The sequence below is a fragment of the Ambystoma mexicanum genome, chromosome 14 (genome assembly GCF_040938575.1).
Source record: "Ambystoma mexicanum isolate Mex_15411 chromosome 14, UKY_AmexF1_1, whole genome shotgun sequence".
NCBI classification, from domain to species: Eukaryota; Metazoa; Chordata; class Amphibia; order Caudata; family Ambystomatidae; genus Ambystoma; species Ambystoma mexicanum.
The window spans coordinates 517,482,844-517,506,847 of NC_090940.1; the positions used below are offsets into that span (position 1 = coordinate 517,482,844).

Sequence of the window (24,004 nt, forward strand, 5' to 3'; positions counted from 1 at the left end):
AGAACTGCCCCCATGGCAAGGCTTGAAGCATCAGTTTCCACGATGTAGGGGAGTTCGGGGCGAGGGTGTTTTAAGATTGGTGCAGAGATAAATTTAGTCTTCAAATCCTGGAAAGCTTGTTCCGCCTCGGTAGACCATTCAAAACGTTTGTTTTTCTTTAACAAGGCAGTGATGGGCTGGACTATTCGAGAGAATTCGGGGATAAACCTGCGGTAAAAGTTAGCGAAGCCTAACATGCTTTGCACACCTTTTACGGAGGATGGTGATGGCCATTTGAGAACTGCATCGACCTTCTTTGAATCCATACGCACTCCGCCAGGTGATAATATGAATCCCAAGAATTCAACTTCAGTCACGTTGAAAACACATTTTTCCAACTTAGCGAAAAGTTTGTGTTGACGCAATCTTTCGAGGACCATTTTCACGTGTTTCCGATGTTCAGATTCCGATGAAGAATAAACGAGGATGTCGTCAATGTAAACAACAACACATACATCTATGAGCTCTCTGAGGACATCGTTCATAAAATATTGAAAGGCGGCCGGGGCATTGCAAAGTCCGAAGGGCATGACCTGATATTCAAATAGCCCATACTTGGTGCGGAAGGCCGTCTTCCATTCATCGCCCTCTTTTACTCGTACCAACTGGTAAGCTCCTCTAAGATCCAGCTTTGTATATATGCATGCTTTTCTGACTTGGTCCAGGAGTTCAGGGATCAAAGGTAACGGATATCTATTCTTAACGGTGATCTGGTTCAGGGAGCGATAATCGATACAAGTTCTAAGGTCTCCTTCCTTTTTTGGAACGAAGAACAAAGCTGAAGAAGCAGGGGACTTGGAAGGACGAATAAACCCATTTGCCAGGTATTGATCCAGGTATTGTCGAAGGTGAAGGTTCTCAGGCTCGGTGAGGGCATAAATTCTACTACAAGGAGGAGTAGATCCAGGTATCAGGTCTATCTGACAGTCATAAGACCTATGAGGAGGTAGAGAGTTAGCCTGATCCTTTCGGAAAACATCTTGGTATTCTAGGTATTCGGGAGGTAACTGGGGAGTCTCTGAAGAAATTGCGGCCAGTGCAACACCAGGTGGAGGGTGACAAGTAGAGACACATTCTGGAAACTCGACCGTTCTTGCTCGCCAATCGATCAGAGGATTGTGTTTCTCTAACCAAGGTATTCCTAGAATAATCTGAAACTGAGGGGCCTTGATCACATCGAACACGATCTTCTCATGGTGTCCATCTTGACTTACTAGCGTCACCTCTTGAGTGGTATGCGTTACTGGCCCGGAGGCTATCTCTGTACCATCCACCGTAGTAATGACGTCCTTTACAGCCTTGGGACAAAGAGTTAGATTCATCCTCAAAACCATTTCATGATCCACATAATTGCCGATGGCACCGCTGTCGACGTAAGCTTCAATTGCATGTAATCGATCCTGATTATCAGGGCTAATGAGGACCATAGGTATCACGAAATGCGAGGTCACGGAACTGGTTTTCACGCTCGGCAAGAGGACCTCTATTCTTGTCGGGCGAGGTCGTTTCCCTGCTCAGAGTTTGTAACTTTGGTAACTGCAGCTCCTACTGCCTTCTTGGCAGGTTTCACCGGACAGTCTCGAAGAAAGTGCCCTGAGTTTCCGCAATATAGGCATAATTGCAACTGTTTCCTCCTTTCCCGCTCCCTTTGTGTTAGAGGACCTTTCAGACCCCCTATTTGCATGGGTTCCCCGGAGTCTACTCCTTTGGAAGGAGTTGGCGGTTTGGAAAATACTCGAGCATCAAACTTGGAACGATCGGCCTTCCTGTTCTGCAGCCTGTGATCTATTTGAACGACCAAGTCTATATAATCCGAACAGTCTTGTGGGGGATTCACTACTTGGGCTAAAACGTCTTTGAGCTCTCCACGTAGACCTCTATAAAACAGCGTAATCCTTTTGTCCTCAGGCCATTGAGTTTCCACTATTAGCCTATTGAAAGATGCAATATAAGCCAAAAGGTCTTGATTACCCTGTCGCAATGAAAGAAGCTCATTGTCCAAGGCCTGCCCCTGTGAATGTCTTGCGAACAGTTTTTCCATACTAAGCTGAAAGACTTGAAAATCATGGAGAACCGGATCATCTTGATTAACTAGAGGGATCGACCAGTCTGCCGCATTGCCACTAAGGTACGAAAGTACAAAAGCTACTTTTGCTTGATCAGTTGGAAAGGCTGCTGGCCGGCATAAGAAGTGCAACGGGCACTGATTGATAAATACTGCAAACCTCTTTGGGTCACCAGAAAATCGTTCGGGCGGAGCCAGAGGTACATTCCCAGGTAGGTTGATCTGCACTGGATTCATAGAGGATGTTGAAGGAAGATTTGCCCCTGATGCGGGTAACGGGGTCTGTCCGGCTTGTGACTGTAGCACTTGTCTAGCAAGATTGTCTGTTTTCTCCTTGGAAATAATTAGTTCCCTTCTTAGAGCATTCGTTTCCTGACGAGCTGCATGCACTTCTGCCCTTAGTTCCCCAAGTAACCGGGCTAGGGGGTCAGTATCCGAGGTTTCCATAGCGCCTGGGCGAGAGTTTTGCGGTAGGCTTTGTGTTCTGTAACGCTCACCTGATTCTCGCAGAGGCGCCGGTCTTGACTGGGCGACTACCGTATCTTCAAAGGTGATGTGTAGCACCCGGTTGGCTCTTTGGGCTGGACCTCTGTGCACTGTATGCCTGACGTGTAGAGTAAGATGTCTGCAGATAGAAAATATGGGGTTAATGAACTGGGGTTATTGGGGTGTCCCTATCTCTTTCCTCTTCTCCTCTCCTGTAGACCCCCAAAGGTTAACGCTCTCACCTTAGGTAAGTGAATGCCGAGCTCTCCATCTGCCTCGGGGCAGGGTGCTGTAACCAGTTTCTTCACTGGATAGGTAGCGCAGGCCTCTTGACTTCAGAGGACTGCTGTCCGTCGTTTACTGCACGAACGGTAAGTTTTGAGCCATTCAAATGTCTTTAAAGTCTTTAGTAATGATGTCTCTTGTTTTGCAGGGTTCCGGCGATGGCGGATGACGGGCTGAAGTGAGTTGAAGATGGAGCCCGTGTGATGAATAGAAGCGCCTGGAAGCACGTAAGTAAGCGCTTGTTGCCTGCTTCACTATGCGCTCTAACTGTCTTTTTATTTTGCAGGTACGAGTTCGGAGCGGCTGCAGGGTGCCGGAATACCCACTGGATTAGATGTGGAAAGGAGTCATGGCACGTGAGTATTCAAGTTCCCCAATGTCTTTAAACGCACCTTGTTTTGTCTTTCAGATGCGGGATGCAGCGCCGAAGAGTAGGTAAGCCTTTGCCTTTCAGATGCCGGAATGCTAACCTGTTCTTTCTTGTCTTTATAGGTGTTGCTGAAGACTGGATTCAGGATGGTAAGCCTTTGCCTTTCAGATGCCGGAATGCTAACCTGTTCTTTCTTGTCTTTATAGGTGTTGCTGAAGACTGGATTCAGGATGGTAAGCCTTTTTCCTTAGGCCCAGGACCGGATGCAGAAGACACGATGAGCGTTCTGCTGCAGAGGTTGCAGAATAACACAAAGCAAGATTCATCCACCGGGTGTGGTTTAAATAGCCTCCTGTAGTGCTTAGGTGTCTCCTTCCACAGCCACGCCTAAGTAAGAAAAGAGTTCCTGGTAAGAAAAGAGTTCCTGCCTTCCAGAAGAGTTCCAGTGTTCTGAATCTAGGGAGTGGCTCCAGCCCCACCCAACAGGAAAAGTAGTTCCAAACAGAAGAGGATCAGAGGCTCAACTGGCAGGCAAGTAAGCAGCATGGTCTGCTGAAGGTAAGTCCACCCAAGCATTATGAGCCCGGCGCTTCCAGCGCTGGGACTGGGCATATTTATGAGCCTGGTGCCACTGGCGCCAGGACTGGGTCCAAAAGGTCCCAATTGGGACTGGTTGGCACTCGGAACCTGGGTTATGGATCTGCTTCCAAGGGAGTTGGGAAAACCCTGACCTTTTGGAAGCAGAGATCATGACAGTATGAAGGAGTTCGATATTGGGCGCATCTCTCGGATATTCTAATAGCACCTGACACAGGTAAAGCTCAATCCACAGAGTAAGATAAACGATCCATGCCAGGGTAGTATGCCGTGGCACACGCCTAATTATTTTTCTTTCTTTTCTTTTTTATTGTTTTTTTATTTAACTTTTTTACATGTTTTGATTTTTACATTTTTTGAAGGTCAAGAACCTGGTCGATCCTGATGGAAAAAGGGTCTGTCTCTCTCTCTCTCTCTCTCTGTCTCTCTCTCTCTCTCTCTCTCTCTCTCTCTCTCTGTCTCTTGATAACCTTTTTTCTCCTCTCCAGGAAAAGCAAGGATGCCTGACCGATGAATGCAAAACTATCTGTTATGTAGGGATAAGGTTAAGCTAAAAGTCATTTGTTCTAGAAATTATGCAGTATTATGTTGTTTTGTAGGACACTGGTCGTGGTTGTGACACTGGTCGTGGTTGTTGGAGTGGATGAAGGTATGTCTGTTGTATGGGTTGGCCATATAAAGGGGGTGGACAGTTGGAAAATAATGGTAGAATGAATATATCTATGAAACGTGCACAATCAGAAAATGTCTCACCTTTTGCCGGCCACCCTAGCAAGTTTTCTTAGACAAATGAAACGGGAAATACTAATGACGTATGATTTATATAAGGGGATGGGTTTTGATACCATTTTCTGACATCCAGAATTTAGAAATCTTGAATAGCTTGTACTCCGATATGCCCACTGCAGGAATAAATGTGATAAATGAAAGTTGTTACGTGTGTGCACTTAACCCGCACGCATCAGGGGCTCCTAAGGTTTAAGTTCCACATCCAGTCCCAATTACAGAGGCACAATGCCTGGTACATCTTGCACTATGAAGGATAAAGGGCACATTCCAGGCACACAGCGTGCAGTTGAGGAGCATTGATCTAGACCCAGCGTTATGCAATGGCAACACGAAATACTGCCAGTGTCTACAAGTACCATATTTTTCCTTGGGAGGTTACTCAAATGGCAACGACAAATGGCAGGGCGCCACAGGGATGTGCCCAGCAGATGGACTGATCGAGTACAGGAGAGAAGCAATAGCCCAAGCCGAGACTATGGGTGCGTAAATATGGTCCCATACATCATAAGACTGATATGGATTGCAATAAATGAGAAGCCAGTGCGAATACATTGAGCCATAGACTATGAATTTAGCAATGAAGGAACAGTTCCTGTTGGCGCAAACACACAGTGCAACCACACTCTTTTGATCCATGATATGACGAAAGGTAGAGTAGCAGTAATGGATTACTACTGGGTTTGCAAGCCAACAAGCCTACTTCCACCTCCCACCCTCATGGAGGGGCAAGCGTGCACTTTGCACCCTAGCCCTCGGTGCTACTATTAATCCTGGAAGAACACCTGAAGGGAGAGGAAATGCCTGTCAAGGTGCTAACAGCCACTCCAGCACCTAAAGAGGCAGAAAGAAACTTGCAGATCACATACGAATTTGGTATGCTGCCAGAAAAAGGACGATTTCAACTGCAGGGAAGAAAGAAGAGGTCAAACTACATATCAAAAGACTCTTCCACACTCTTTAGAGGAATACTTGACGAGTATCAGCTTTTTAGCCCAGCAGAGACTTTTTCATCTTTTTTGGCTCTTGGGTACAAGCAGCTGCTGCACTTTTATACCCCCAGAGTATGGGTCACTAACCCACATCATCGAGGCGGTGCACAATCTATGTTCAAATTATGAAAGAAGGTGGCGTTCAGAACATGAATTGGCTATCGCTTGCCTTTGAGTCCTCGTATTCTTCTTGGTCCTCTTCTGCACCTACCAATTGGGTCTCCGATGTTGTGTTAATATAGTCCCAAAGATGATGGTATCAATTGGGGGATCTAAAACACCTTTCCAAACAATAAACAGCGAAACTCAAACTAATAGTTTTGGGGTTGCAGATATGTCAGGTAGGGATGAGTTAGTTACTGTAGAAGTAAGGAGAGGTGGGAATGTTGGGAAGGAGCTAGCGCCTTCCTTCGTTCCCAAGCACTTTAGAGTTAGGCAAGACTTCTTTTGACTGTTTCTAAGCAGTAGAGCACTGAGAAAGCCTTTTTCATGCAAATATAATCACACATGGACATGGATGGGCACAAAATGAAGATAATTAGTATTTAAATATAAGGTGTAAATAACTATTAGCTGAATACATTTGTAAATGTTATTCAATTTAGTTTTAAAATCTCAACGCACAGTAGGAGTAAAAAAATACCGCCTCCCTCCCTTCCCGGAAGGAATGTAACCTGCGCTAAAAATGGATCGCAGAGCATGCAGTGTTGCGTCACTGAGGCTAAGCTCTGCCAGAGCACACAAAGTGGCTGAGCAGCTGTTTGCTGTCTGTCAAAAGCCCATGTATGCTAATTGGGGATTTTAACATGCTCAATGCACGACATGCAGAATTATGGAAAACAAGGGAAATTACAGGACCAAATAATAGTCAAATGAATGAAATATGGAGAGCATGACGGGAAAATGTGTTTAAATATAAATGTTCATAATATAGCAAAATGATGATAAACAGGAGCTACAGTGTATTCTTGCATAGGCTAGAAATATGTTAAGCCCTAAACGGAAATCCGACCATGAAGGAAGGAAGACTGGAGTATCCCTTGTATGGAAACAGGTCTGTTTTGGATTGAGCCATGCCATATCCAGAGATGCCACTACAGCAAGTTAACAGTATATAAGCCGAGTTTGGAGGAGTTAAGGGACATACTTCACTGTTCAGGGAGCAGAGTTCTTTGCCCCATCCTCATTTCTGTAATGATTAAACTTGTTATCCTTGCAAGATAAGACTCTCGGCCTTGATTCCCTAGAGGGATGCATTTACTTTGGTGTGAGCGTGATTAGGGTTACCCGTATAATTGTAGATACCCTGTAATTAGGGCCTACCTTTCACCCTGTACTGATGTATCTCTTTGGATCCCACAGCACTGCCAGAACCCAGTCTGCTCTATTGGTAAATCGTTGCAATTTGTTTTACTTGGTGCTCAGAGAGGACTTGCCCAGCAAAAGGATCTCAATTTTGTATCCAGGGCAATGCCACTGTGACAATATGTATGTGGACCTGTGCTGAAATAATATTCTGGAACCCCTCCAGTCTTTACAGGACCACACTTAAAAATGTGCTAAATGTCTATAGGAGTTTACTAATGGGATCCCAGCCTATGTCCCTGTAACAATATTTAAATAAAGTATGTCACACCCTAATCATATGTGATCAGTGCTGCCCTCTACTAGGGAATATATCTCAAGTAACTTAATTATAAAAACAATGTTCACACATACAAATTTACATAAATGTGCAGGCCCATTTCTTCCAAAATGTTACCTGTATATCTTGAGAAAAATTGTATTCATTTATTTTTTAATTCATAGTCTTTTAAATTACCAGTTCCAAGTCCTGTTTTTAAACAACCCCATCCACAATATCCAAATTTACATACAATTTATCGGACGTGGGATCAACAAAATTAAAGTATTTCAACTTATATGTAACACATGATCAAAATAAAATTTGATTTGTCCTCTTTAATTATTACAGGTTACACATCCTTTGTTGCTAAATTCTCAACCCTTTTTCAAGAAAACAGAATATGAACTTCATCGTTTATTAAAAACAAAAAAATAACCTCCTTTAAGTTTATAATGTTATATAGCTGCATCAGAATATGTGTAACGTTTAAATAAGAATAACCTTATCCATACGGAATCGCCATCTTCAATGTGTAATGTAATCTCCATATAATATCTGGTATGATTTTCTTTTAAGGTTTATTTGAGATCTATTACGATATCAAATAACATAGCTTGGACACATTATTGATAATGATATGATCTTTTATGTACAACGGATTAGAGATCTCAGAAGTTGCATGAATCTAAGAAGTACAAAAGAAGAGTGGCAATATTCACTCGAATTTGTGTATAGCCTGTTAATGGAGATTCCATAACTCGCTGAAGATGGTGATTATCTTTGGATAATGTTAGTCTTTTGTTTGCATGAGCTCATTTTACATAGATCATTTACAACTCTTATGTGTGCTTTCTCCAACAGCTCACTTGCATTTACATTCTATTGAATGCAAGCCGGCTTAAAAGAAAACAGCACAAAAGGTACAATTGTGTATGTTGTGCCCAATGTATGTTCCTTCACAGGCAATGGTGTGTTGCCATATTCATGTTCTCAACCTGTGCTCTGTAAGGAACCGTTATTCCCTACTCCAGCGGTGGATCTTTCATAGGTTCACATGCTATTTGAATATTCCCCCAGTCCGGCTGGGAATCCTTAGTAATAGTAAAGCAGTTTAAATTTTAAAACTGCTGTCACTTTAGTTCTGTCGTTTTGGGTCCTTTTTTGCACCACATCCAATTGAAAGGTCTCCCTTAGCTCCACTCCCGTAGGCCATCTTCAGATGTTGTACCCTATGTTCAGTGTTGGGAGCCCTCAAAAACTCTGCATTTCTTTGATAGTGTTTCTACTGTTTCTGCATTTTATTCGGCTATTCTTTCACTGTTTACAACGCAAGGAACTTCTTCCATCCATTGGTTTTTTATCAGCTTCCCAGCTCCTCTGGACCAACTGTGCTGTCTCGTTGATGCCTTGGACCTGTCTCTGAAGCAATGACTGGCACCAGGAAGAAATGCCTCTTCAAGGCCTGCGCTACCTATCGGCTGAAGAACGTCTATGTGGAGGATCTCCACAACGACTGCCTCTGTCTTTTTCCCCCAACCACGAGAACTTCAATCTGCCAATAGTTCTCCAACAAGACCCTTTGAGACAGTCACTGGAGGTTAGTGACTTGGCTAGATGATGGTGCTGAATCCTCTGATACGGCCTCTGTCCATAGCAATGCTTACCACAGGTAGAGCTGGCCCCTGGAATGCACCTTTTCATCCAAGAGATTAAGGTCCCACAAGGACTCTTCCCGTAGGAAAAGAGCAAAAATTGGTTATTCGACCCAAGCTTGGGCTGCCACCTTGTCCACAACAGCTTTGACGTCCTCGCCCCCATGACCCCATTGTCGGCCATCTTTTCTACGAAGATTGCATCTTCGTCTTCAGCGGCAAAACGCAAGTCAGCGTCATCTTCTGGTCTACACCCACCTTCCGCGAAGAAGCATTCATCCACACTTCTTTCTGGCCAATCAACATCTTTGTCTATGACCTTGTCGACGACCCACAAACAGACCAAGTAATCTGCTCCACCAATTTCGATGATGACTTTGTCGACGACTGCATCTACTGCGCAACGGATTCCATCGGTGTCTGTCACCACTACGACCTCCTCCATCCATGAAAAAGGTGCTTGCCTCTTTTTATACGGCTCTGCGGGGTGGCTCTCTGGCTGGTGGTAGTGAAAGCACAGAAGCAGAATCAAGGCCTACGTGTACCCATCCACTTTTTACGCTGGTCCCCGTGTAACCATCCTGGTCCTACTATGCTTCCATCCGAGGACATTATGCAATCTGCCAGTGATGCAGATGTTGCGCAGGGAGGTGTCTTTTCTGATGACACCAACATGGAGTTTCTTGCATCTACTTCTGCTGGAGCCTCTACCAATATGTTGCCCCAATGGTGCTTTCTGTTCCTGCTGGGAACTCTCCAAGGCCAGCTCCCATTCAAACTGAGCCTTGGGACCTTTCCTTCGATGTCCAATCCACGCTGCAAATTTTGGTAACACAATTGCCCGGTCTGCACCTCCATGCCAGGAGCTTCCTGCTGGCCTATTAGCCTCTCCTCCGCCACCCACTGGACGCCCTTCAAGCACCCGCACTCCTGTTCTTCCACTTCATGCCACCCTCACGTATGCTTATATAAACAGTCTCCCAAGTTGATGTTTCTACTCGCACTAATACCTCGGATGAGTTTGACATTGATGTACTAGGGGATGACTAGCCAGAGGACCCTCCTCTTCGAGACTCTCCTCCTAATGAAATGGGCTCCTTCCATGCCCTTAGATACATGGCTGCCAAGTTGTTAGGTCTCGTCTCAGAGGAGCAAAAGAAGGAAGGCTTCTTTTACATGTGATGGGAGCAGACAAAGCCTGTGGTTGCCATACGTGTCCTAAAGGACATTTGGGAAGACAGTCTCTTGACCATGAGAAATCCCTCTTCTGCCCCTCCAAAAAAGGACCTATTCGAGAAAAAGTAAATGACTACCATCAAGGAGGCCAAGGCTGTGGATATACTGTTCCGCTACGACAAGGAGCTGTGGTTCAAGATAAGCCCAATATTGGATTTCCTTCCAGACGACAAGAAGGATGTAGCTTTTGCCTTTGTTTGCAAAGGGGAAGCCCTAGCCATCCAATTTCAGTGATGCTAGATATTGCAGACACTGGCTTCCGGTAGATAGGGAAACCGCGCCATCAAGTTTGTCTCAAGGCCACTAAGGTACATCGAACACAATCGAAAGTAGTGGACATCTCCTTTGATGGCGAAGAACTGTTTGGCAAGAAGGTGGATGATGCTCTTCAAGCCATCAAAGCGAACACATAAAGCACCCACTGACTGGGAATGCTGCCGCAGTGGCGCTAGTCCTTTCAGTCCAGAAAGGTACGTTTTTCAAAGATGTTGCTTGATTACAGGCCTTCCTACCGGTGCCAGTCCTACTGTTCCAGCACCTTCCCCACATTTGATATCTACATGAGAAAGTCTTGGGCCTACAGAGGAAATCTGCACCATCGCGGCTCCTCGCACACCAGCAGTGAATCCTCCAAACAGGCCTGACTGGGCTCTAATGCCCTGACCCCTATTTCACACCCCAGTAGCAGGGTGTTTCCAAGTTCATAGAGCAGTGGTGCTCCATCACCACGGACCAATGGGTGTTGTCACCAGCAGGGCCACACTCTAGAATTAATCGAGCGCCCAGCCCCTTTCCCGCTCTTGTCAAAGTTTGAAAAGCACTTGCCATTACTCCTGCGAAAGGTTCAGCCTCTCCTCTCCAAAGGGGTGGTCGAATGCACCCCCCTCCAGCAGCACTGTCAAGGAGTGTACTCAAGATACTTTCTCATAAAGAAAAAAATCAGGGGGTTTAAGACCCATTCGCGACCTGCGCCTCATCAACAAGTTCCTGCAGCCTCAAACCATCAAGATGGTGAGCCTCAAAGGGGATTTCCTGTCTTCCTTAGACCTTGAAGACTCGTACTTTCACTTCCCAATCCATCTCTGACACTGAAGGTGCCTACGATGCACTGTTGCAGGACAACAGCCCTTGCCCTCCGACCTCCGCTCCAAATGTATTGATGAAATGCCTGGTTCCTGGGGGCGCTTGTCTACATCGTTCAGGGGCACACGTCTATCCGTACCTCGACGATTGGCCGGTTTGGGCAGACACTCTTCCACTGGCTCAATAGAGTGCTTGATGTCGCTGGGGATCTGCATCAAATCCTGCTTGACCCCCTTACAACACGCTCTGTTCTTAGGGGATCGACTGGACATTCAATCCTGAAACGTTTCCCCGCCGGAGGACATAGTGAAGATCATGCCAGCAAACACTCTACTGCTATCATGAAAGGCGTTGGTCCGCATGTTCAAGTCCCTGTTAGAGATGTCCTCCTGCATCCCTTTATTCAGCACTGCAGGCTTCGAATATGGCCTTCCTTGGAGTTCCTATACACTCGATGGAAACAGGTCTCCAGTGCATGGAAAGACAAGATTCTGTTAATGCAAACCTTTTGGGAAACTCTTCACTGGTGGATGTTTCGCTCCAATCTCTCCAAGAGAGCATCATTTTGTCTGCCACACTATCAGGTCAGTCACAATGGATGGGTTTCTGGAAGGCTGGGGAGTCCGCACTGGCCATTTCCATGGCAGGTGTCTCTAGTTGCTGGAGGAGAACATTTTGCACATCAATGTCCTGCAACTGTGTGCTGGGCCCTGAAGTCCTTTCTACTGCAACTGCAGAGCCGGGTGGTCTGTGTGTTTATCAACAAGACGACCACACCGGGTCCTCTGTTCTATCAACAAAAGCTCAGGACCTGTAGACTTGGGCTCTGACCCACAACCTCTTGCTCATTCTGTTCCATCTAACAGTGATACACAACACGGTGGCCAATTCCCTCATTAGGGAATTGCAATCCTTCCATGAGTGCCAAATGTCGGTGTTCGCAACCTCGGAGAACAATAAATGCGGGACTTTCGCCACCAGATTCCATCACGGATAGTGCATAGGGGGTGCAACGCCTTTATGTTCCTGTGGGAAGGCATGTCCCTTTATGCGTTCCCTCCGATTCCTCTTGTCCCTCGAGTGATCAACACGTTCAGACGACATGAGTGCAAATTGATCTTGGTGGCCACAGCTTGGCAATGGCGATACAGGTTCTCTGAGCTCCTCACCCTCTTGTCTGCACTTCCCATCAAGCTACCAATGCTTGTCAATCTTCTGTCCAAGGAGCAATGCTACACCACGACCCCTCAATCTGATGGCCTGGCTCCTGCTTTCATAGAGTTTGCAACAATACCTATGCAACTGGACTGTCGTGAAGTTCTGGCCAAAGCCAGGACTCCCTCCTGCTGCAAGAGCAAGTAGAAGAGTTCCGCCACTTGTTCTGTTCGTGGCCTCACCCCCTTTCATGTTCATGCTCAGGACATCTTGCTCTACCTTTTTGTCTTTGGTACGGGCCACTCTTGCTCATTCTTGCATCAAGGGGCACCTGGTGGCTCTCCAGGTTTACGCTTTCCCCTAGTACACCTTCTCTGTGGTTGCATAGACAAATAATATTCATTATCTATTATTCGAGACCATCATGGTTCTTGGCTTTAGAGCCTTTGGGTATGATAATGTTGCACGTTAGCCTGCCTGAGTCAAGGATTCCAAGTTAATGAGGTCCCAATACCTTCTGATATGTATATCTCGGATGTATCCCAAACGGCCGATGGTCTCGAATAATAGATAATGAATATGGCATCATAATTAACAACTTGACCACTTGACCAAGTGAATCATCAAAATTTTGTGAACAACTTGCTAGGGATTCATCCCCTGAATTATTTGCCTTGAGGACGACCGATTGGTCGAACACGTGTCGGCTGTGAAAAGAATAAACCACCATACACATATTGGATGGCTACATTTATTTTTGATTATGTTTTGGGACTCAAACTAATTTTAGAGTATTGAATACTGGAACAATAAGCCTGTTTGCGCAGTACAACTGCACACCCAAATCTGTATTGCCTATACCTTCACACAGTTTTACTGCGTCGACCGGGATTCCATGTCAGCCAAGCAGTGCTGAGCAACCTGGTTGGGTGAGAGGAGCGTTTTCTGAGGTGAGTGATTGCTTCAGGTGAGCTTTACCTCTCCCCATTATTGGCATTGTGTGTACTGCTTTGTAATATATTCAAACCGCATGTGAATATATGAAAGATCCAATGCTGGAGAAGGTTACCTGTAACTCCTGTTCTCTAGCATTGGTATGTTTCATAGATTCACTTAACACTTTTCTTACCCCACTTATTACTCTTCTTGGCGCATTATGCCACATTTATGTGCGCTTGCCAAAATCTGAAGATCGTCTCCAAGGATGGAGCTAAGGGAGATCGGTCAATTGGCTGTAGGTCGATCTGGCCCAAAATGACTGTGATGGAGCAGTAAAGTGGCAGCAGTTTTAAAATGTAAACACAAACTGCTTTACCATAACTGAGGATGCCCTGCCTGAAAGCGAAGAATATTCAAAACGCATGCATATCTATGAAAGATACCAATGCTGGAAAGCAGGAGTTATAGGTAAGTAACTTTTTCTTTAATGGCACCCACTCCATAGTTCAGTTATCACCTCCCCCTGACCTTTTTTCGCATCCTACAATGCAGTCTAAAAACCTTTTTACCTTATGCATTAGCTGGCAACTAGCCATCACTGCTGTGCTGCATAGTTCCAGGTTTCACTTCAAGAGAGCAGTTCTCAAACAAATAAACAATGTGCCTTCTCTTTTTTGTCCATTTGTTTGTGATGTTTAAGAATATGTTTTATACATTTAGAAAGTTACATAGTTTCAGATACATTCACTTCACTGATCTCATTATACAAATCTTAACAACGAAATTCATTCTGCACAGTGCATTCATGTCTGGTATCATGTGCTTTATTTGAGGGCATACTTTCATTAGAACACAGTGTGGTTAAGTGTCATATGTTAAGCAGCAGGTGGGAATGAGGCATCATTCCACGATTCCATCAAGTCTTTGGGCAGTAAGAAGAGAGTGCAAAGGGGAACCCATGAGGTAAAGCTAGGGTAAAAGACCAGTAGAATGAAGGTGCTAGGCCAAAGGAAATCTAGATAGAGGTACAGTGTGAGAGAACGGGGGAAAAATAGCCAGTGCAAAGGGAAGGCTAACATAAGGATGGAAGAGGAGGTTAGTGGGAGAAGGAGACCTAGGCATGGGTGAGAAAGAAGCAAAGAAGAGCGAAAGGTAGGTCATAGGTGGAGGAAGCGCATATAAGAGCCAGGACATGAGAATGGTTGTAGGAGGATCAAAGAAAGAGTAACATACAAAGTGAAAGGAAGAAACCTCGTCTTTCAAAGAGATCTTACCACCGAGTAAAATAAAATAACAGACAATGAAAGTAGGCATGGCATCATGTAAAGCTTCCACAGTGGTAATGCTGGCATACATTGTGTGCGCAAGATCAGACCTACTTTACAGTGGCATTGTGAGAATATGTAAGCTCAGGTATTATATGAACTTTCTAAAATGCTCCTCTATACTGTTGGTGACAACAGCACCGATTAGATCACGTTTCCCTACAGAATGGGTTGCACATTGTTTGGCTTCTTAACTCCTTGATCTCAAAAATGATTCTGTAAAGTACATTTTCACTAAATTTTGAAAGAATAAAAACTCACCCATCGCCTCATGTACCCCTAATACTTAGAGTTTATCACTGCACTTGGTCATGCTGATTCAGAGTAATATGACCACCCTTCCACGGAAAGTATTCACCAGCCTCCACTGACCTTGAATCAGTTCAAAAGCTAGTGCCCCATCAGGAGACACCCACTCCCCCTGCATCACAAACCTCGTCCAACCCCTCCAGCACTGCTACAAATATTACTTGTAGTAGGTACAGTAACATTGGCAGTACTAGTACAATCCGTAGTAGTGTACTAATAGTAGCACAACAGGGTTGTTGGTAGGAGTACAGTTTGTAATACCAAGAGAACTTAAAATCACAAGGCTATCCGATAGAACACTGATCCAGTGCAGCAAACAACCTTTGTCTTGCAGCTTCCTCCAGAATGAAATTTGGGAACAGAAAACTCTGTGTCGGGCACAGACGTGTGGGATTTCTTACACAGCGGCTGGAAACTGCGGCTTGACTATTTGAAATTCAGTAGATTTTTAAAATCTCTTCTATCCACGAATGCCTACACCGCCTTGCTGGAATTACCCATAATCTGTCCCCTTCTACTTCTAGTTTTATTTGTTATTTCTCCAGTATGGGATCTTGCATGGATTCACATGCTCATGAATATTCCTTGTCGTCAGGCTAGGAATCCTCAGTAAAATTAAAGCAGTTTAGCTTTAAGATAAAAACCGCTTGTCTCCTCTATAGCCTATCTGTTTCACTTTGGGTCATAGTGCCCCAGCCAATACTAGTCATCCTAACTGCCACCCCTGGTGGCCATCTTCAGATTTTTACCACAAGTTTCTCGTGTTGGGAGTCCCTGTGCTTCGTTACTTGCAATCTGTTAGCTTTTAGCTCTTTCTTTACCTATTTTTGTGAAAATGCTTAATCTCTTCATAGTCTACAGTCACGTTGAGACTACCGGTGGCAGGGACCCGTTGCCTGAGGAGATCTTCAATCCATTGTCGGATCTCCAGCTCGTGGTACTACAGTCCCAGGCATAGGCCTTTGCCCAAACACTATGGCAGATGCTACGATAAAAAGTATTTTCAGGGCCTGTGAAACTGCAGGCTGAAGAATATCTTTCAGGATTGGCACCTCAGGTGCATTTACTCTCTTCATACCGACCACGATGCAGATGGATGTCCAATTTGCCGGTCATTTTAGTCAAAGACACGGAACAACCGTAGTCGAAGGTTGGTGGTGTGAATCGAAGAAGGGAAGGCCTCTGACGCGGCCTCTGAACGTAGTCCTGCCTCTTGCAGGGGCGGCAGGACCAAAGAGCGTGCTCTCTCTAGTAAGAAGAGGTTGAGGTCCTTTAAGGATGCTTCCATGGTGAAGATCCAAAAGAAGGAAACCTCACACGCTGCATTGCCCCCCGCCCCCCCCCCCACCCCCCTTCCCTAGTCAGTGGTCGTCGCAGCTGCAGGACCCATTTCGGAAAGAGACACTGGTCGCAATCACTGGCTCCATCGACAGTTAGCCTACTACCGCCAGAGGGGCTGCCTCCTTCTGCGAGAAAGTCACTGGCAGCAGCGACCAAACACAGGTCTTTGTCCAAGGGCAAGTAGTCAAAGGACCTGACACCGGCTCCACCGCCATTGACTCCGTCGTCGACCTGAGCCTAATCAACAACTTCATCCACCAAGATGGCCACCCTGTCTGTGAAGACTGCTCTTCCTTCGGCGGCTGTAGCACCAATGATTACCACGCCCAGGGTTTCCTTGCTGCCTAGACCGCAGCCAACGGCGCCTATTCCTGCTCTGCAGGCTCCAATTGTGGCCTCTTTCCCCAAGGGCTCTGGTTTGGTGAGAGGCATGCCCCCAGTTTAGGAATTCCTGCCTAGGCCCATCAAGTTGGTGACACTCTTCCATCTGGCACCCCTGGGATCCCCCAGGAGGTTTCCAGCAATATATACCATTTCTGAAAAGGTTCTGCCTGAGATTTTTACTCGGATCAGGAAGGAAGACAAGGGGAACCAGACCTCATTCTCCCAATGCCTTGTCAGGGGTCACTGGTTTACTGGCTTTCGCAGCTGTTTAGCCCTCCAAGGGGCTCAGGTCCGGCCCCTGCACTTGCTGCACCTACCCCTACACCGAGGGACATATCTTTGGACATCTTGACCAATTTACACAGACTGGCAGCCGACGCCGCATCATAAGGCCCCTGTTGCCCCTCAGCCATTGCAGGTGGCACTGTTACCTGTGGCAGAGGACACAGCTCAGAGAACACCGACACAGTCACAATCTGTACACACATGGATGAGTTTGATGATTATATGCCCTCCACGGCCTCTCTGACCGTACGGGATCGGTACATTCCACTCTGATATCTTAAGCTGCCAAGCTGTTCGACCTAGTACGAAAGGAAAATAAAAAGGAACGTTTCCTTTTTGAACTATCTTAGTCCTCCAAGAAGACAATCATCTCGGTGTGTTGGTTGACATGTGGGTGGATGGCTTGGCTGTCATGAAGGCCCCTAATACCATTCCTACCAAAAGAGACCTGTTGGAGAAGTAGTACCTTGCTCCAGACTTGGCCCTTAGGAGACTCTATGGTCTCTGCCGCTGCTAGGAAGAGGTCATCCAACCCCTCGTCTTAGTCTATGGTTCATCCAGACCAGAAGCAGAAAAGGCTAGATGCAGTAGGAAAGTGCATCATTACTACGGCAGCGTCAACAATCAAGGCTGCCAGCGCCATCCTGCCCAGGTATGACCGGAGGTTGTGTTATAAATTGGAGCCCATCCTCGACTTCCTCCCTGACAATAAGGTTGAAGCTCTAGCCCTGTTCCAAGAAGGGGAGGTGGCTTCCGACCATGCTCTCACCGTCGCCCTCGACATCGCAGGCTCCAGCTTTTGCCAGATGGGCAATGGCGGAGGCCCTTCGCTGCCAGGGTTGACTCAAGGCCACCAGCTTCCGCACAGATGTGCAGACAAGTGACAGGTGAAACCAAACTCCATGCAGTTCAAATTCGTAATGGACCCTGTTTCCCAATACAATCCATTTAACACTTTTAAGATGGCACGCTGCTTGCTGTCACTAGCTATTGTACTCCATGAATCATTTCCATTAAGAACGCAAGCGCCATTGATGCTTAGCAACCGGATGCGCTGACTGTGCGGAACGGCCTTGCACACACCTGCTCACGCATCGTTAAGCTCTCACCAATGTATATTCCTATTGCTGACGAGCGGCGTTCTATTAATGAGTGAATTTCCTGCACATTCACATGCATAATGTTAGAACGTCTCATCTGTCCCACAGGACACAAGCCACCTAAAAGCATCAGTGCGATACTCCCCGCACCCAGTCTCACACCAGACTCACTACAACAGAGGGTGAGTACCTCTCGTTACTGGTTTTCCAAATGAACATGTGAACGTTTTGCATTGCAGTCACAGTGTGGGACCCATCGCTTTTCTCAAGCAACTGGTCCCATGCTTGACTGCATATTACGTATTACCTCCAACCCTCTAACATTACCAATCCTTTGCCAACAGACACACTGAGGTTGCCTTAACCTACCCCTTGTAGTGAAGACTGACCAGTCGTCCAGCTAAAACTCAGGTTGGTTAACTTTGAACGCAAGCCACACGTGGTCGAATATACAGGTGAAGAATCTATATAACGAAGAAGAATGACATATACAATATTCACTTTGTTTACAGGTGAAACACCTAAACACACATATCACTTAGCTGATGAAGGGCATACCTATGTGCGAAACGCGTCATAGCTTACAGGAGTCAACACGCCGAGACATGCCATCCTCTCTTAGCCAAGAACTCCTTTTTGATATATCTGCCTATATGAACTTTCAAATTTTGAATTGTTTTTGTATTTTATCCAGAAGCTTGTTCATAACTGGCCACAATCTTGTGGGCCTGTACATGTCATGGAAATCATGTTGATATTGAAAAGTCTTTTGTATCAAAGGAAAGTTGTGTTAATTGTCCATCACAGCACAGATTGAATTGTAAATAGATGTATTGTTTATTTTTTGCACCTACCTTATTGTCCATAGTAAATTGTTTTGACACACTTTGAATTTGTGCTATTGATTGACGTTTGTAGACAATTTTTTTTGCCCTTGTCTGCCCAGGTCTTGGCCCCCTGAATGTCTCAACAGCCCGCCCCTTTATAATACTTGGTGATCTTGTAGCCAAGATCAGACCGGGAGCACCTGATATACCCCTAAACCATTTCCAGTAATCAATTAAAACAACCATCTATTGAAAACTAAAGTTTTAGATCACCTCTACACACACCTCTTCTCCAGACCAAGGTAATCAAAATGTCGTTCGATGTTGACAATCTTTTTGGGAAGGCAGTCAATGAAACTCTACAGGTCATTAAGACCGACACAGAGACGACGTGTTCTCTGGGACATCCTTTTGCTCCTCTAAACGGAGAGTCTCCAGGTCCTCCAAAGGCTACACACCCCTACCCAACTTTTTTCGTCAGCCATCCCGCTACACTACCCAGGAGGCTTATAGGGGACATTCCCTGGCCTACGGCAGTGGCCCCCAGCTGCTAAAGGAGGTTCAAGCCATGCAATGCAAAGGGGCGATAGACCCTGTCCCTCAGCACCTCTGGGGCTCTGGAGTGTACTCCAGATACTTTCTGGTAAGGAAGAAGTCGGGAGGGTGGAGACCCATTATAGACTTGCATCGCCTCAACACGTTCCTCAAATCCCAAAGGTTCAGGATGGTTACGTTACAGCACGTGCTCAGCCAGTTGGATGAAGGAGGTTTCCTGGCGACCCTCTACTTGGAGGATGCATACTTCCACATCCCCATACATCAAACACTGGAGGTTCCTGCATTTTGTTGTTTAAGGGTGCCATTAGCAGTACAAGGCCTTGCACTTCGGTCTCAAATCGGCCCCAAGAGTGTTTTCCAAATGCTTGGCCCCTGTGGCAGCGCATCTCCGTCGCAAAGGAATACATTCCTACCCTTACCTGGACGATTGGCTCATCCGATCCCGCTCTTATGCGCTGGCAATCCAGCACACCGCAGAACCCGTCCAGACGCTGACTTTTTTAGGATTCTCAATCAACTATCAGTCCTGCGTAGTGCCATCTCAGAACGTACTTTTCCTGGGTGCATGCCTCAACATGCTCTTGTGTCTAGCGACACCCTCAGAGGAGGGGGTGAAGTCCATCCTGGGGAAGGTCCAACAGCTATCAGCAGCTTCCATTACAACAGTCCGGTCCATCAAGTCCCTGCTGGGCATGATGTCCTCATGCATCCATCTCGATCCTTTTTGCAGACTGCAGAGGAGAACCCTTCATGAGTTTCTGGATGCCAGATGGCAGCATGTCACAGGCACATGGACCAACAAGATCGCCCTCAATCAGGCATTCTGCCAGGCCCTGCAATGGTGGTCAGTCCACCCACATCTCTCACAGGGCGCTCCCTTTGAGTTCCCTGTGTATCAGGTGACAATCAACACCAAAACTTCCCTCAAGGGTTGGGGGACCCACACAGGACATTCTACTGGAGGAGATGGAGTTGCACATCAACATCCTGGAACTACAGACAGTCTTCTGGGCCCTCAAGTCTTTTCAGCCTTAGCTCCAGAGGAAGGTGGTGTGAGTCTTCACGGACAAGACCACCACCATGTTTAACATCAGGAAACCGGGTGGGACGCGCTCCCCCTGCTCTTGCTGGAAGCACAGAATCTGTGGCACTGGGCCATTGCTCAAAACATATTCCTCGTCCCGTTTCACCCGGCAGGCATCAAAAACACTATCGCAAACTCTCTCAGCAGGGAGCTGCGGTCCTGCCTATAATACGAGCTTCAGCAGGCGCAAGTGTCTCGTCTCTTCAACAAGTGGGGTCCCCATCAAATCGACCTTTTTTGACAGCGACCAGTGTCATAGGTTTGCCAGCAGGTACCCTCGGCTAAAGAGTCTGGGGTACACCTTCTCGTTCCCTTGGGAAGGCCCCTTGCTGTACGGTTTCAGCCAATTCTGCTGTAAGTATGTGTGATCAACACACTCAAACGTTGCCACTGCAAGGTGATCCTCATTGCACTGCGTGGCCCAGGCAGATCTGGTACTCTGACCTTCTCCATCTGTCATTGGTGCATCCACTTCCAGATCTCCTCGCCAGAGAGGGAGGGTCAATCCTGCACCACGACCCAGCTTCCCTGAGCCTCAAAGCCTGGCCTGGCCCTAGAATCTGGAAACTACTCGCTGCCTTTGGAATACAAGAAGATTCTAGCAAAAGCCAGGGTCCCCTCTACGCTTGCTTTCTACAAACGCAAGTGGAAGCGCTTTACAGTGTGGTGTCTTCAGAACGTTCCCTTCGGTAAAGTGTCCTGCCCCGGCATGGGAGCTAAATGTGGTACCGTCCATACTGAGAGGGCCTTCGTTTGAACCAATGGATCTGAATGGATTGAAGTCTGTCATGGAAGACCGCCTTCTTGGTTGCGATCACCTTGGCTAGGTGGGTAGGGGAAATAGCTCTCTCCTGTAAACCTCCATATTTTCCTAAAGGTACCGTCTGACTTTAATCTAAACGAGCCTTTGGTGCTGCCAGTTTTCTTTGTGAATCCTTCTTCGCCTGCTGAAAGGCCATTTCATTCACTGGACTTTGTGCGTGCCCAGAAGTTCTGTGTTGCACGCACCAAGGACTTTCGGAAGACTTCTCAGCTTTTCGTTAATTTTGGACCTTTGGGACATGTGAAGGCCCTGTCTAAGGCTTCCATCTCCATGTGGCTCTCCGGCTGTATCATGCATTGCCATTGTCCGGCCAAATGACCAAGGCTGGCCAAGAGCCCATTCCACCAGAGCCATCGCAGCAACAACAGCGTTTCTCTCTGGTGTTCCCCTGCTTGACATCTGCAGGGCTGGTACGTGGAGGTCTACCCATACCTTCACAAGATTGTACTGTGTTGACAGGGATTCCAGGGAGGAGTCTCGAGTCGGCTAAGCAGTGCTGTGCAACCTGTTTGTTTGAGGTGAGTCTGTTCGAGGGGTAAGTGTATTGCTTCTGTGATCCTTGCACCTTCTATGGTTGCGTATATGTACTGATGTGTAATCGTATTCATGAGCATGTGAATCCATGCAAGACCCCATGCTTGAGAAGGAACACGTTGCTTACCTGTAACTCTTGCTCTCCAGCCTGGGTCTTGCATAGATTCCCATGCAAACTCTCTCTCCTTCCCTCTCTGGCCCTTCTTGGTTCATACTGCCACTTGACGCGTGCGACCAAATCTGAAGATTGCCTCCAGGGGTTAGGAGGAGGAGTTATTGGCTGGGGCAGTATGACCAAAGTGACACTGATAGGCTTTAGAGGAGACCAGCAGTTTTTAGCTCAAAGCTAAACTGCTTTCATTTTTGCCAAGGATTCCCAGCCCGACTGGGACTATTCATGAGCATGTGAATCCATGCAAGACTGGAGAACAAGATTTACAGTTAAGTCACTAGTTCCTTATGTTATCAATGGTGATGTATAGTAGGTGAGTAATTTACTTCACTTAGCCCTTGTGAATCCCTGGATGGGTTTACCACTTTCCTGTACTCGGTTCCAACTTCCTCTCACCTAACTCTTTATATACTGAGCTCTGAACTACCCAGAGCATATGTGGCACATTACAATGCACTACTAAATAAATATGTGGACTGGCAGCATCAGTCTGCAAACTTTACTGCTGGAATGATTGCTCTACAGCCAGCCTTTGGTCTCCTCTAAAGTCACTTCTTGTTTCTGGAATGTAGGGCAGTTCACGAAGACAAAGTAGAGGGCAAACCAAGTAAGCAAAATCATTAACTTCAGGGTACAAAATATTTTGTAAAAATGTGGCCTTTAAATACCAATGTGGGGGTAGGTTGGTACACACCTACGGGAAAGCTTGGTTTGGGGACATAATGGTGGACTGCACTCACTGACAATCTGTCTTGCAGGAGTTGTGACGGCTGCACAAGTGGGGAAACGCTCAATGGAAAGCTTGATTGTTTTAAATTGTTGACAGAATGTGTATTACAATATTTTAAAAAATGGCATGATATTTCTCCATTTTTTTCAGCAATGATAGCTACCCATTCCTTCTTGTAGCGCTGGGAGATGCTGGATTCCACAACCGTAAGGGTGGATAACTTTACAACATCCATGAAGTGATGCCGCACAGTGACTACATTCAGCAATGACGAGCACTAATGAAATGGGTCACAGCTATTAACGGACAGCAGATAACTGAAAAACACGAATAGCACTATTTTGCTGCACTTGCAGGCTTGATCCCTTCAATAATATGTATATATCCATGCTCAAGACAAATCTCTAAAGTTGTGCTTCAAATGAAATGAAATTGTAGCACAGATGCTGTACTTTAATCTGCAAATATAGATATGGCAAGTAACTAGTCTTGCGTTTTCTTTACTTACAGATAGGACTATTTTAAAAAGCCATAGTATTATGAATGAGATGAGTGGATGTGCTTCGTTCTTGTGATAGTCCAATTTTTCCATCCAATGCCGAAAATTGGCAACACATGGTGCTCTATCTTCGTAATTGGATCACAAATATCTTTTCATCTGTGTTTTTTGATCAATGACGTGAGCAATAGCAGTCTTGAAGTTTTAAAATTTAAATTACACATTATAACCTGCATTATTGAATTCATCCCAAGCTCGCATTGTGACCAGTCATCTGGTGCCTTCCGTACGGGCTAGTGAGGGGTTTATTATCATGGACTTGACCTGTCTGAATAGAAGTCTATTGATACGGATCACATGGACATGCTCAGTTTGACATTCTACATCCTCACGCTCTAAACGGCGTTAACTGCACAGAGGGCACCGCTGACATTGCACTTTTGTCCCCTTGGTGTAATTTTTGTCATTTGTACAAAAATAAATTGCATTTCCTAAACACACTTTTTTTGCAGTTTGTAGTTGAAATTCCACTTGATGTAGCCACATTGCACACAATGTTTACATTGAATTCCTGTAGACTTCGCCTTCTTTCAGCAGGTGGATTCGAAAGGAATACAATATTATTCTGCCAGCATGACAAAATGACAATCTGGGGGAACACTACTCTGTTTTTGCAGTTGGAGTATAGAGAGTAGGCGGACACAATAATCCTCTTGCATGC

At 46.0% G+C, this 24,004-nt stretch overlaps 1 protein-coding gene across 4 annotated transcripts in view; it reads left to right on the forward strand.

Moving 5' to 3' along the window:
• The window catches only part of LOC138526918 (uncharacterized), a 539,422-nt gene extending 516,155 nt beyond the window's left edge, over positions 1-23,267 (forward strand). For 3 of the 4 annotated variants that reach the window (XM_069637757.1, XM_069637758.1, XM_069637759.1), the window contains one exon: positions 22,935-23,267. The gene's annotated coding sequence lies outside the window, so the exon portion shown is untranslated. Of the gene's footprint in view, positions 1-22,626; positions 22,662-22,934 lie in introns of all 4 variants that reach the window. The other variant, XR_011283776.1, reaches the window with a different exon arrangement.
• The last annotated feature ends 737 nt before the right edge of the window (positions 23,268-24,004 follow it).